This window comes from Silurus aristotelis, assembly GCF_946808225.1.
Source record: "Silurus aristotelis genome assembly, chromosome: 9".
NCBI lineage: Eukaryota > Metazoa > Chordata > Actinopteri > Siluriformes > Siluridae > Silurus > Silurus aristotelis.
The window spans coordinates 7605265-7619502 of NC_139582.1; the positions used below are offsets into that span (position 1 = coordinate 7605265).

Sequence of the window (14238 nt, forward strand, 5' to 3'; positions counted from 1 at the left end):
CACAAATGCAGCAACATACAGTTTGAATACAAACGTGCTTCAAGCTCCTGGCTGCATATGCAGCCATTGTTATGTTTTGATTTGGTGTGAGATGTGGCATATCGCAAATGAAAAATGATAAGCACATTCAAATGGTTCCTCCCTCCTTCTTCAAGCTTCTTACACCCCTGTTATATGTAGATTGATGTCTCTCTTTCTTTCTCTCCTGTAAATGTAGATAAACAAACAATAGTGTGTTTTCTGGGTTCTAAATATGGGGAATTTTATAGATTATGTGTGTAGCTGTTGAAAGTTAAACTGTCTACCGCTGTGCTATACAGTGACATCTTCATCTGAGGATCTGTCAGCTTAACTCATTCTCTCTCTCTCTCTCTCTCTCTCTCTCTCTCTCTCTCTCTCTCTCTCTCTCTCTCTCTCTCTCTCTCTCTCTCTCTCTCTCTCTCTGTGTGTGTGTGTGTGTGTGTGTGTGTGTGTGTGTGTGTGTGTGGCTGAGCACCTCACAGCCATGCGTCACATCATTCAGCTTCAGCCGAAAGAGAAAGACAGAGAGGGAAAGGGTGAAAGAGAGAGACAGAGACAGAGACACAGAGAGAGAGAATCACTTTTTTGTAGGATAGGAGTTGCTTGCTTTTAGCCTCACACAGATTCATTCATCTAGGAGTGAACAAAAGAACACACACACACACACACACACACACACACACACACACACACACACACACACACACAGAATGTGTAGTTTGGAGGTGTTACCATATTGCACACAAACATAGTATTGTCAAATCCTTACATTTCAACCGTTCCTCTTTTTTTCTTGTTACTGATTTCCATGAATATCTAACATCCCCCTTCCTCTCCCTCTTTATATGTGTGTGTGTGTGTGTGTGTGTGTGTGTGTGTGTGTGTGTGTGTGTGTGTGTGTGTGTGTGTGTGTGTGGTTGGTAATCCCTGTGCACAACAGTAAAGTGATTGAAACCTGTTTTCATTGACTATACAAGCATAAACCAGAGACACGCTCTCTGAGAAGAAACCTCCTTCTAAAAATAGCACAACCTTTTTATATCATTTGTGTTTCTTCGTCTTTCCCATTGACACCATGAATCCGTTTGCAAGGAAACAAAAGGCAATCTTCCAGTTGGAGAGGCATAGACTTCGCCTGCAAGCCCTGGCCTAGCATAAAACGAGAGCTGATAAATTTAGCAGACTTACGTAACCCTTCCTCAGTCAGAATCATCCTGATGAGGCAGAAAGGGATATTTATTTCATTCTGCACACAGCTCCCCATGCTAATGAATTGTTCTAGAACCTTAAAAGTGTCACACATGGCTGGCTAAATGACAGGAGGAGCTAGCAGAGGAGCCGAGCCTGGAACTGGGCTTGGCTATGCCTAGATCCTCATGCTGCCTTTCTAATAAACAGGAATGCCTGCTGAGGAGATGCTTGGCTACAGAAGACTTTTTTGGATAATAATAAACACACAAACACACACACACATGAATAACACAAAAACAATGCTCTTTTGTGCTGCAGTCTTTGTTCAGTAACACATTAGTTTTTATACCTCAGTGATTTGTTAAGTATTTATTTCCACCAGGAGGAACGCAGAGAGAGCGCGAGTCTGTTGTGTATCACGAGACATGCAAATAGCACAATTTTCTCTCACTACAAATACAACATCAGCCAAACATTTCATTTTTTGTTCCAAATTTTGTTTTGCGGTTCTGCAGCAGAGAGCACTTGGTGTAGATCATTTAGCATGCTGGGTTGAAACTAGTAAAAACCTTTCACAACCAAACGTTTATGCTAAACAGCACGTTGAGAGGTCAGTGAGTTTTTTATCTTGCAGTAAAATACCAGTTTGCCCCATGCGGTTTTGTCTGGAAGCATGCAAATATCACTTAGCTGTTTACAACAGGTGAACGTTTAGCCTCCTTGTAATCCACATTCATGAGGCAGTCCTGGAAAGCCCATAAGATGTCACACGATGTGGAATTGTACAATAGGCAACAGTTTTTTTCTCAATCATCTTTTAAAATAGACCATGACATGTATTCTGATTTGGAAATGCTTTAGTATTTGGGTTACTTTGTAAACTGGGATTATATTCCAAACCAGCGCTAACTGTGGATGTTACTTCAGAGCAACCATGAAGATTGCTGCACTGCACTGAATATGAACATTTTTGTTTAGACCACAAACAGCTTTTTCCCTCAAATAATGATCATGATGAAACTATAATGGATAAATATCCAGTGTGTCAATGATACAGATGAAGATGGGCTCCAGTTGAGTCTGGTTCTTCTCAAGATTTCTTTCTTTTCTTGTCTCTGAGTTTTTCCTTTCAACACTCATCCTGGCTTGTTTATTAAGGATTAAGTCATATGGATACATTTCTGACTGTAAAATATATTTATATCTTTTATATACTTGTGTCTGTAAATGTAATCTGTATTCGATTTGAATTGTCTTGGCCTCATTGCTAAAGAATGAATGGAGAGTTAAGAACAGTCTGCCTAATCATGTCTCAAATGTTTGAGGTTTGATTTTCTCACGATTTGATCATGTTTTCTCTCCTAATCTATGTGTTATAGTGCAATAGATATAAAAATAATCATTTAAATCTGTCTTCAGATTCTGACTAAAAATGTGATGCAAAAATAGAATAAACCAAATATAACATGCATTTCAATTCAATTAATTTTTATTTGTATATTGCTTTTTACTAAAGACATTGTCTCAAAGCAAAGCTGCTTTGCACAGATAATGTTATAAGGTTGTATAAAATAATGTGCAAGTTTATTGCCTAAAGGTTTGTTCCTTATAATTGTTTATCCCTCAAAAATCTCCATGAGATGGTATGAGAAATAAACCCTGAAAGGAACCAGATTCAAAAGGGAACCCTTCCTCATCTGGGTGGCACCGAATATACATTCATTGCAGGTCCTTTGTTGAGATGTTTAGAAATGAAGATTCTTAAAGATCAAATTTTGTAGGCACCTGACCATCCCAGCCATTGTGTCCTTGATTCCATATCACAAGAGCATCATTGAGGCCTAGCATGCATTTCAGGCTGACTTGAAGGTGTTAAAACATGGGATCGATGTCAGGACTTTTTGAAATACACTTTGGGAAGGTTTTTCACTCCAGCACTGACAGACTATGTGTTTGTTGCGCTTACTTTGCAAACATGCATGTTGTTATACTGGAACAGGTTCCGAGCTCTTAGTTCCTTTGTAATTTTTTAGCATGCAAAAATAATACAATCTGAACAATTGTGTGCTTCCAACTATGTAAGTGCATCTCAGTTAGAAGATTGTGGTAGTCAGGTGTCCACTCCTTTACCAACAAGATTAGAAATGTAATGAAAAAAGTTGTGTGACAATCACTACATTTTCACATTGACGTTAGCATTAACCGAGATTACTTGAGGGAAGAGACAATGAGAGCATTGTGTTTAAATGCTATGAGTGACTTTTATCCATGAGAGATGAGACAAAGACTGATGTGGATGATGCCGGCATTCAAAGTGAAATCATTAACCATTTTAAAAGGTATAATTTTTTAAAACGTGCCAGTAATGTTTTATAAGTAGATAAGGTTATAAATGTGCAGATAGGCGGGCAGTCATTCAGTTGAATTGGATATGAAATTTTTAAATGTAATTTTCTGCCTCTCTGCCTTTTGGGGGACTAAATATACTAGAATATCAGCTTGAGGTACAGTACATGCAAAAGAGAATCATATTTTAGTCTTATTGCAAACGTCATATTTCATAGTCATATTTCAAAGTCAAATCTGGACATTTTCATATAGATGTATATAAATATGTCCAGATTTGACCATGTGTGAAAGGTTTTCCCAGGCCATCACCTGTCTTTATGCCTCTAAACATTTAAACAATATTTCAGCTATTCTTCAGTGAAATTGTGTGTATATATTTTTGGTCAACGAGTTCAACGTGCTGCAAGTGGTGGACTACTTTATTTCATGCAATTTCTTCCCCTCATCTGTCCTGACTCTATCACCTCACATTTATAATATTCATGAATCCAAAAGCAATTGATTTGTGATTATAAAGTCGGTTTTCTGCAATTTAAGTAAGCAGGCTAGAAAAAAGGAAGAAGAGAGTCAATAAGGTCTAACAGGGCCAATGCAATTGAATGAATCTGTCTAGCAGACAGAAAAATACATTATCCAGCTCTAAAGTTTCTCAGGATTGCTCAATACACTTTCGAAACTTCTCTGGTATTATTGGTCCAGGAGAGCAATGCAGTTTTCCTGCTTTGGCAAATAATAGCATGGAGAAATTCATTTAACATCACATCATTTGATTAAAACAGGAAAAGACAAATATTGAAATGTATTTTTAAGGCACAAAATATATCTCCCCTTTCATCAGCTCTGATGTGTTTGGATATTTATGGAGACAAAGGCAGGGTGGATATTAGCAAAATTACATTCATCATGTTACCATCCCAAAGTAGATTTAATTTTTTTTTAATGCATGTCATTAGGTGTCATACCACAGCATTTTGTTTTTTATTTATTTATTAATAATAATTGAATTAAATGTATTAATAAACTGATTTTTTTAAATCCATTTATCTCAGTAAGACATGCTCACATTTCTTCTTTTTAACTTTTCACTTTAATGAATAAGGTATAAGAATGAGTGAGTTTGTATAGTCAGCGTCTTCTAACAAATCAAACTGAGAATAAAACTACTCTTTACTATGTCATTATAACAGTGTGTGTTTCATGTTATGATATAAAATCATTGTCACATTTTATGAATGTATTCATATTAGATAGGGCCTTCACAGAAAGCATTATTGTCATTTTTTTTTCTTCAGCATAAAATGTGCAGGTTGCTAATAAATAGTGCTCAGTGAACTATTCGCTTTACACTTCCGAAAAGTCAGTTTATTTCTTATTGTATTATTTTGTGCTTGTTTATGTATAGATGATGGATGAGTGCTTTGGTTGAAAAAGTTTCTGATGCAATTTTACTTTATTTGATTTATTTACTTTTTAAATAGTGACATTATGATAAATGGCTGCACTTACATTTATTAGTCATCAATCAGCATTAGACATCCGTTTATAGACAATCAACATCTGCTTACATTGTGACTGATCGTTATTACTTTAGCCACAAAAATGAATCAGATTTAAATCTTATTCAATGGTCAACTCAATTTATAGCAAAAATTCAATAGCAAGTACAACAACAACAACAAAATGCCAGAGTGAGTCAGCAGATAGTTTTGAATCTCGGTCAGAGAGCTGAAAGAAAAAAAAAAGAGTCAGTTTTGTACTTTTACACCTTCCGCTTGCTGTAGAGAGGTGAGAGGCATCAGGAACAGCTGAGCCAGCTGAAATGACAGCAGCTTTGCAAGTGGCAGAGTTAACGCCTAAACACAGCACCTTGCCCACAGGAGAGAAAAAAAGGACAAACTCTTGTGCATTAAAGGCCTGTCAATAACAATCAGCATGTTGTCTAATACAGGAGGAGGAAAAAACTCAAGTAATTGTACTCCAAGTAAATTTCTGAAAGAAAAACAATGATTTTACAATGATGTTCTTTTTGCTCACCAGACTACATTCTACTCACTGCATATTTCAAATGCTCTAAGATTAGTTTTCTCTTAATTGAAAAGTATAATGTTGGAGTGAGTTTTATTAATACAAGATAAGAGGTACAATTAAACAAATCAAATATCAGCCTTAAAATATTTTGAAATTTCTTTAAACATGGATGTTGACATGTTAATTTTAAGGTTAGTAAATTAGCTAAATGTTCTTTTTTCTGTAAATTACTGTAGTTTGTCAAATTTATTATAATTTTTTTAACAGCTTGTTAAATTGCAGAGCTAGTTAGTTAGATAGCTAGTTATATATTCCAAATTAAGTTTGTAAATTAGCTTACTGGTCATGTTTAATAAACAATTTGGAATAAATTAGTAACAAAAGCAGACCTGCTTTTGTTACTAATTTATTCCAAATTGTTTATTAAACATGATCTAATAAGTTCAGCCAATTTTTAGGTGTGTCTGGTTAGCTAGCTCGATTTTGCTTTTTTTTATCTATTTACTTGAATAAATAAATATTAGACAAGTCATAGATTTTTGCCTCCTTACTATTTTACTAAGTTTTAACCACAGTACCCAAACTTTGTTAAAGTTTCTCTGTTCTTTGCCTGCCCTTGATTTTAATAAATCTTGTTGTTTACATGATATGAACTGCAATTTAGCAAAAAAATTTTTTTTTTCCGATTATTTAATTGCAACGGTGAAATATAGTATAGTAAAATTCTACATTGTTTATTAACATGAATGATAGTGTTGACTACGATACAAAGTGAAAAATGTGGGGTTTGTTAAATCCACATTTTTAAACTGCCTTCCAAAATTGCTAACATTCTATTAGAAAGAAAGGGGGGGAAAAAACAGAATTTGACCACAAAAACTTTAGAGAATGTCAGTGGATGGGAAGGCTTATGTTTTTCAGATGTGAACCAAAGAGCAATAAAGCACTCGTACTTCCATAAAATATTTTTTTAAACTAAAAAAAAAGACCGCAGTCATGCCTTCTTGTTTTCTATTGATGCATAAGAAACAAGATTTATTCATCTAAAAGGTCAAAGCTCATTATGATCGAGTAGGTGTGAAGCAAAACTATTGCCCTTTCAAACTTATTCGGTCTCTTAGTAAAAAAAAAGTCAGCAGCCATCATGACCTTAAGCAAGAAATGAAAGTGGCAGGCTTGAATGACAGAGCAATGACACTCTTCTAATTTCATGTAAGTGGGCATGACATGCCTGGGAAAAAAAAAAAAAAAGCCATGTTATAAATAAACATTATACAATCACCAAAACTGCTGGAGATGGTATGGAATCAGCTCAAATCTATGACAATGAAATGAAAAGATGAGTTTCACTTTTATTTTATGTACCGGTATGTCACTTCTTTATGTAAGATGAGAGAAAGATTGATCTGATACCTTCTATTAGATTTACCACTCTGTACTCTTTAAATCTTTTCTTTCATATGTACTCATTACACAGTCTGGCAGATTTACTACAGTAAACTTGTATTTCCTTTCAGGTTTTCACTAATGTTATATTTTCTATAAGATGTAATATACTGGATTTATTACAACTTATATAAGGCTTATTATCCCATACTCACTAATTACATTTATGGCATTTGGCAGACACCCATATCCAGAGTGATTACAACTGAGCAAGTGAGGGTTAAGTGCCTTGCTCAAGAGCCAAGCAGTGGCAGCTTGGTGGTGGTGGTGGCAGCTTCCGATCCAAAGTCCAAAGCTCTAATTACTGAGCTCCCACCTCCACTCCCCTATATTCTTGGATTATGGAAAATGTGTTTAGTTCTCAGGGAAAACAGTATTCCTCCCCAGGTGAGCATCATCTAGTCTATATTTTCTATACTCACTATATCCTCCATCAAATCTGCTACACTATACTCACTAAATCCTCCATCTAATCTGCTACACTATATTTACTAAATCCTCCATCTAATCTGCTACACTATACTCACTAAATCCTCCATCTAATCTGCTACACTATACTCACTATATCCTCTATTATATCTGCAAAACTATACCTACAATATTCTCTTTCAAATCTGCTATACTCACTCTATCTTCTATAAGATCTGCTATACTACATTATACTTATTAATATTCTCTAATAAATCTGCTTTATATATACTGTACTCACTATAACCTGTAGCAGATCTGCAATATATTATTCTGTACTCATTATAACCGCTATCAGATCTGCTATACTATACTATACTATACTAAAACCTCTGTCAGATCTGCTATATTATACAATCTATATCCTCAATCAGATCTGCTATACTATACTTACAATAATTGTTATCAGATCTGCTTTACTATACTGTACTCACTATATACTTTATCAGATCTGCTATACTATTTGCTCTATATCCTTAATCAGATTCACTATTCTGTACCCACTATATAGTGTTTCAAATTTGTTAAACTAAACTATACTCACCGTATTCTTTATCATATCTGCTTTATCATATTAAAAATGCCTTTGATCAGATCTGCAATACCAAACTCCAAAAATCCTTTGCTAGATAATACGATATCTTTTGTCAAACCTGCTATTTTATACTCTATATCTGACTTTAACCTCACTGAACACCTTTGGGACGATATGGAATGTTGACTACATGTCCAGGCCTCCTCACCTAACATCAATGTCTATCTTTACTACTTGAAGCTGAATGAACACACACTACAAACAATTGTGGAACGCATTTCCCAGAAGAGTGGAGCCTATTATAACATCAAAGAGAAACTAATTCCAGAATAGAATTCTAATGGTTATAGAGAATGGGAAAGATTAGTCAGGTTTCCAGGTACCATTGACCATATAACATATAGTGATTACAAAAATATGTTATAGGCAAAAAAATATTTATAAACTGGTAAGGTTTTAAATATATACCAAGTTTTATTTAAGGAACCGTTAACTGGTTATTAGGGTATCTAGTGGACTAGCTGGTTGGATAATATTATTATTTCATTTCAGTTTCTGGAGCTCTGTGGGAGTCTGTACTGAGACCTTCCCTGAGCTCTTGGAACAAAAGTCAGATGGAGAGCCGTCTGATACCCCATGGCATTCCCATAGCTCGCTCTCTCTCTCTCTCTCTCTCTCTCTCTCTCTCTCTCTCTCTCTCTCTCACACACACACTCACACACACACAGAAAATCATGAAAGCTGTGAAATTCATTCTATTTGTGTACTTCAACACTGAACTATTTATTCTGAGAACTATCTTTAGGCTCATGGCAATATGGAGTGACCAAATAGAGTAGCCGCTACAGATGAAATGTTTCAGAATAGCAGGAAAGGCTGAGGCTCAATATGGACACATGGGAGTAAGCATGAATGATGTAATCCATCTTTGTATCATAGGTAATGCTCTGTGTGCCTGCCACATGTGTATTTTTTTTTTTTTTTTACACAATGTACCATCACTTCAGGATCTACAAATGATCAGGATTTGTTTAAGTCTGCAGAGAGGCAGACAATTAGTTTTGTTCTGAGTGTTCTTCCTGGAGTAAAACACAATCAGACACACTGTATACCAAACAATCAAGTTATTCACTTATTGTCAAGGAAGCTGGTGCATTCAGTAAGATTTTGCATGAGCACAGCATCATAATATTGACCTACAAATGCTATAAATATGTCAAGAAAGATGTGTTTTTAATGACAACGTGTATTACCCTGATGATTTTTATGAAATGTGCTCTTATACGGTATCTCTTTATAAGCCCATATCTATATAGCTTATATCAGAAGTCTTATAATAGCCTTTTACAACACAGTGCATTGGCTTTGTGTTGGATTTGTTGTGGGACAGAGTCACACGGTGTTAACAGATGGCGCATTTGTCTCCAAAGACACCTCCTTCTCCTTTATCGTTAACCTGAATTAACAATATTTGGCCCGAAGTACTCCTCGTTTCTGATTCATCCTTGTTCTCTCTCTCTCTCCCTTGCTCTCTTACTAAGAGGTCCCTCTGGTCCAAACAGATGTTTATTTTAAATGAGGATGCAAAGTCATTGACTGACATCTGGGCCAAATTCTCTGCTCTGTCCATATTGGTTTATGGTTGAGTTGATGGTGAAGGTGAGAGTAAATATAAATATACCTAAGATTGACACATAGAAGCTGAGAAAGAAAAATGTTCTCTCATTATGTCAGTGCTAACAAAGAACACTTGTGAGGTTGTGATGAAATATTGATGAAATATTGCAATAATTGTCTGTCATGATCAGTAACATAGCACTGCAGGGTAAGTCCTTCTATTAGCAGCTTGGTAAGTGGTCAATCCACTCTCACCTGTTCCTTAAGCATAACACAACATCATGACTTCTTGATTTTTATCACCCAAATGCACACCGTCAATAAAACAAGGGGTGGAAACAGATTATTTATAGATCAATAAAAACTGTAGTCGTTTATGAGTGTAAAATACAGTTAACAATACTGTTTGTATAAATTGTTTATTTGAAGGATTTCTAAAGATGTCTAAAACAAAAGCAGTGCAACATGCAGGCTGAAACTTTATGCACCATTATAATGTTGATGTGCACTGAAATGCTTGCCACATGTAACACATTGAAAAAAAGACACGCAGGTGGTGTGAATTGGCCTCTGCTCCAACATTATTGTTTTATTTATAAATCCACTATATGGTATTGAGTGGTTAAAAAGATATTGTTGGCAAATTTGTTGAATTGTCTTTCTTTAAAAAAAAAAAATAAAATATAAAAAAAAAGCATTTAGAAATGGCGACTTTCTAATAGCTTTGGTTTTTGCCTAAACCGAAACACAGACAGACAAAACACAGATAGGCAGACAAAAACACATTCTTCAAATGGTTTGGCATTGTTTAGTACTTAAATGTTTTTAGTTCCCTATCCCTTTTTTTGTATTTCTGAATGCATTTTGTACATATATCATTAATATTTCATTCAAATGTATTTTTCTTGTATTCTAAAGCAGTCTCTGGCAGATAAATATCCTTCGGGATTAATAAAGTTCTATCTAATCTTGTTTTATCTTTAAAAGCGTTCTTTCTTATGTAATAAAACTGCAAAAATATTTCATTGAACTCTATTTATGCTATTAAAAGTAAATCAAATGGCATGCCTCTTATTTAAAAAAACAATAAATAAATACATTGAAATAAATGTTTCTTCAGCGGGAATTTCTTTTCACATTACCAGAGAGTCCAGTGCAGTCTCATTACACTCATACAGCAAACTGTACAGATCTATTGGCTAAGGTAGCATGGGTTTATGTAAATGGTGTTAGACTTAAAGAGACAAATGTTAAAAATGAACTAAATATACAGCAAACAAGCTCTTCATTTCTTTCATGTCATCTAGGTGCAGACCATCCTACAAGTGTGTTCTTGCCAGTAACAACATAAACCCAGAATAGCTTGGAAAAAGACAGCTGATTTTGGCTGTCATGTACTTCTCATCTGCCAACATAGACACAAAAAAAAAAAGAAAGAAAATGTTCAAAATATGGGGGAGTGGTGGCTCCAGCGGTTAAGGCGCTGGGTTACCGATCGGAAGGTCAGGGGTTCAAGCCCCGGTATCGCCAAGCTGCCACTCTTGTGCCCTTGAGCAAGGCCCTTAACCCTCTATGCTCCAGGGGACCCTTACCAGAAAAATAAATCAAGGACCGTGACGTCGGAGCGACGTGGGGCCGCCTTCCCGTGGGCTCACCACCTGCAGGAGGGACCGTAAGGGACCGGTGCTGAGAGGATTGGGCAGGAGTCGAAGGCGGGGGCCTTGACAGCCCGATCCCTGGACACGGAGAAGTGTCTGGGGAATCTTCTTAGACTGCTGCCTCCGCGACCCGAATTACGGATAAGCGGGAGAAGATGAATGAATGATGAATGAATGTTCAAAATATGTCCACAACAAACAAAGTATATTATAATGTCAAATGTCTGTGGACACGTGACATTTACACCAATATTGAGGTTTTCCACAAACTGTTTCACTGGACCTAAGAGGCCCAAAACTGTTCTAGCACGACACACACAAAGTGGATGTCCAACCAAAATTTGGAATGTAAGAAGCAGTGCCCAGCACAGAGCCGTAATTTCATCTTAAAATGTCCACTTCTTTCACAACTTTATCACATTAGCCACATTTCCTCTGACAAATACTTTCCCAATCAGTATTTACCCAATTTTTATGGTTCACTTGTTGGCCATTTTTTCAGCCGTACACATATGTCATCTCGAATAAACCTCAACAAACCAAGAAAAAATACTGTACCATAAATTCACAAGTTTACTCTTTTATTTTTTCCCCACACCTACTGCATATGAGATCACATGGCCTTATGGACAATATCCATATTGGGTTTCTATGATACTTGGAACAACATGGACAAAGAATCAAAAACTAGAAATCCTTCACTCCTCTCAGCCATCTGTCCAAGCAGACGAGTAGCTTGGCATCGGTTTCATAACCACACTCACACTCATTACTCGACTGCAGGTGGGGGGTGGGATGATGTAGGCGATGGGCTCCTCGGCTGGAGCTGAGTAATCAGTGAGCCAACGGCAGAGGTGTGCTCTGACCTTCTGCTGCACCATAGAATTGTGATAAATGCACCTGCTATAGGGTGATTTATAACCCGAGCACTGCATATAACTGATTTATGAAGAGTAATTAGCATTTTTGAAAGCTCATTGTAAAGAATCATATATCCCGGCATGCTGAACATATCCTTAATCTTCAAGCCAGGGATCCTACCAGTGTTGTACAACATTCTAAAAGGTTATCATGAATTTCTTTTAGAGTGCCCTCCAGAATTATTGGCACCCTTCATAAAAATGAACAAAATATCCCATACAAACCGAACACACAACTCAGCATGGAAAATGTTCCTCTTACACAGTACAAAGTTCTACAATATGGATTATGCTGTAAAGCAACCATTCCTTCAAAAATAATGAAATAAAACATTCAACATAAAAAAAAAGAATTAAACTAAAGAAAATTAATATTTGGCATAAGAACCTCTTAAAATGAATCTGTAGTCTAGAACTGCGGTTTCATAAAGAAAATTGTCTGGCAAGATTACTAAGCAACTTCAAGAATCATCCTCTGGCTTCGTATGACTGTCACTTGGTACTATTTTTGCAGGTTATCTCTTCATCTTTTTGCTTGAAAACTGCTCTGTTATATGATATGCTATTATTTTTACTGACACACAACATTTCTCTATAACATTAAGCTTTTAGTTGGAAATGTTCTATAACCCTGAGCTTCTTTTTGCCCATCAATAGATAAAGAGTAATTACTTTTGTTTCTACCTGCAGCAACACTACTCGTGGATGTTTTTAGTTTCCAAACCAGTCCGTTTAAATGTAAATATGTAACTTCTGTGATGTGACTTTTTAACTAGTAAAGTTAAATCATCAATATTTTTTTTCTTTTCCATGGGGCAGAAATATAATGTTCCACACATGGAAAATCCCCTTCTCATCTATCAATGAAAAAATGTAAAGACCTTTTCACTTAAATTAGACACATGGTAGTCAACCTGCACAAATCAGGTAATAAAAATTTGCTAGAAATTGGACCTGTGATCAATCTGTCTACTCACAAAATAAGCAGAATGGTAAAAAAAAAAAAAAAAAAAAAAGGAAACTGAGCCCTAAGATCATCTCTTTCTCAAAAGCTGACTCTTCATTGGAAAATGCTGCACCAATAATACTGCATTAATAATAATGCAATAAAAAAATACAATACTGTTTGTGTTTTTAAACAAAGATTCTATAGACCACTGGATATGACGTGTCACATTAGTAATGCCAACATGTTTTTTGGCCAGTTTGTACCTCCAATTAAACTAACTGGCTGAGTGGCAGATAATTAAGTGCAGGAAGTTGTAGTTTTAATCTGCGTTCCTCTTTGCCTCAGCCGTCAGTTGAGCTTGACAGGCACGGTTTATACCAGTGTTTCCTATAAACACTGTGAGCTTCAACAGTCTGCAGTCAATACTCTCACTTCTCTGTTGCACCGGAGCATAAACTTATAGAAAAGATCAGGACAGAAAGTCTCCCACTGACTGCTTAGGTAGACTATTTATACACACAACTTCACTCTCGATTTCATTTATTTGTATTTAGTCAGATGTAGAAAGTGCAAATACTGCAGTTAATGTATGTGTTGTTTAGAAACTTTACTTTGTTGTAATTGTATAATAATGGAATAGGTTTGATTGGGAAATAGGTCACAAGTCACTGGACACTCAGTATCTCTGAAAAAAAAGTAACTTAATAGAGAAATGATTTATTTAAGCATAAGGGCATATGGCTAGATTGTGTAATTGTGTGATGGGGATTGGGTTAACTGTAGCCAACAAATTGCATACTATCTTTGTGTGTGGACTTCAGATCTTTCTTTGAGAAAGAAGAGAGTCATGTTATGTAATGATAGTAGACAGTGCATTGATGGTGGCCAATTGGATTTGGACAGCGCTGCAAACTCACATTCACTTTCTGCGTTTCCTCCCACAGTGATGGCTGTTTGAGAGCTACACAACACCCACCGTAGACACCTCTCTCACACTCGCTCTGCCCTTTCCTCATGCTCCCTGTTGAAGCAGCAACTGTTAAAGCAGCACCACAA

The 14238-nt window shown here is 36.1% G+C and overlaps 1 long non-coding RNA gene across 1 annotated transcript in view; it reads left to right on the forward strand.

Annotated features, from left to right (window-relative positions):
• Positions 1-14238, forward strand: part of LOC310730867 — a 402048-nt gene that overhangs the window by 106107 nt on the left and 281703 nt on the right. The gene's annotated exons all lie outside the window — the stretch shown is intronic.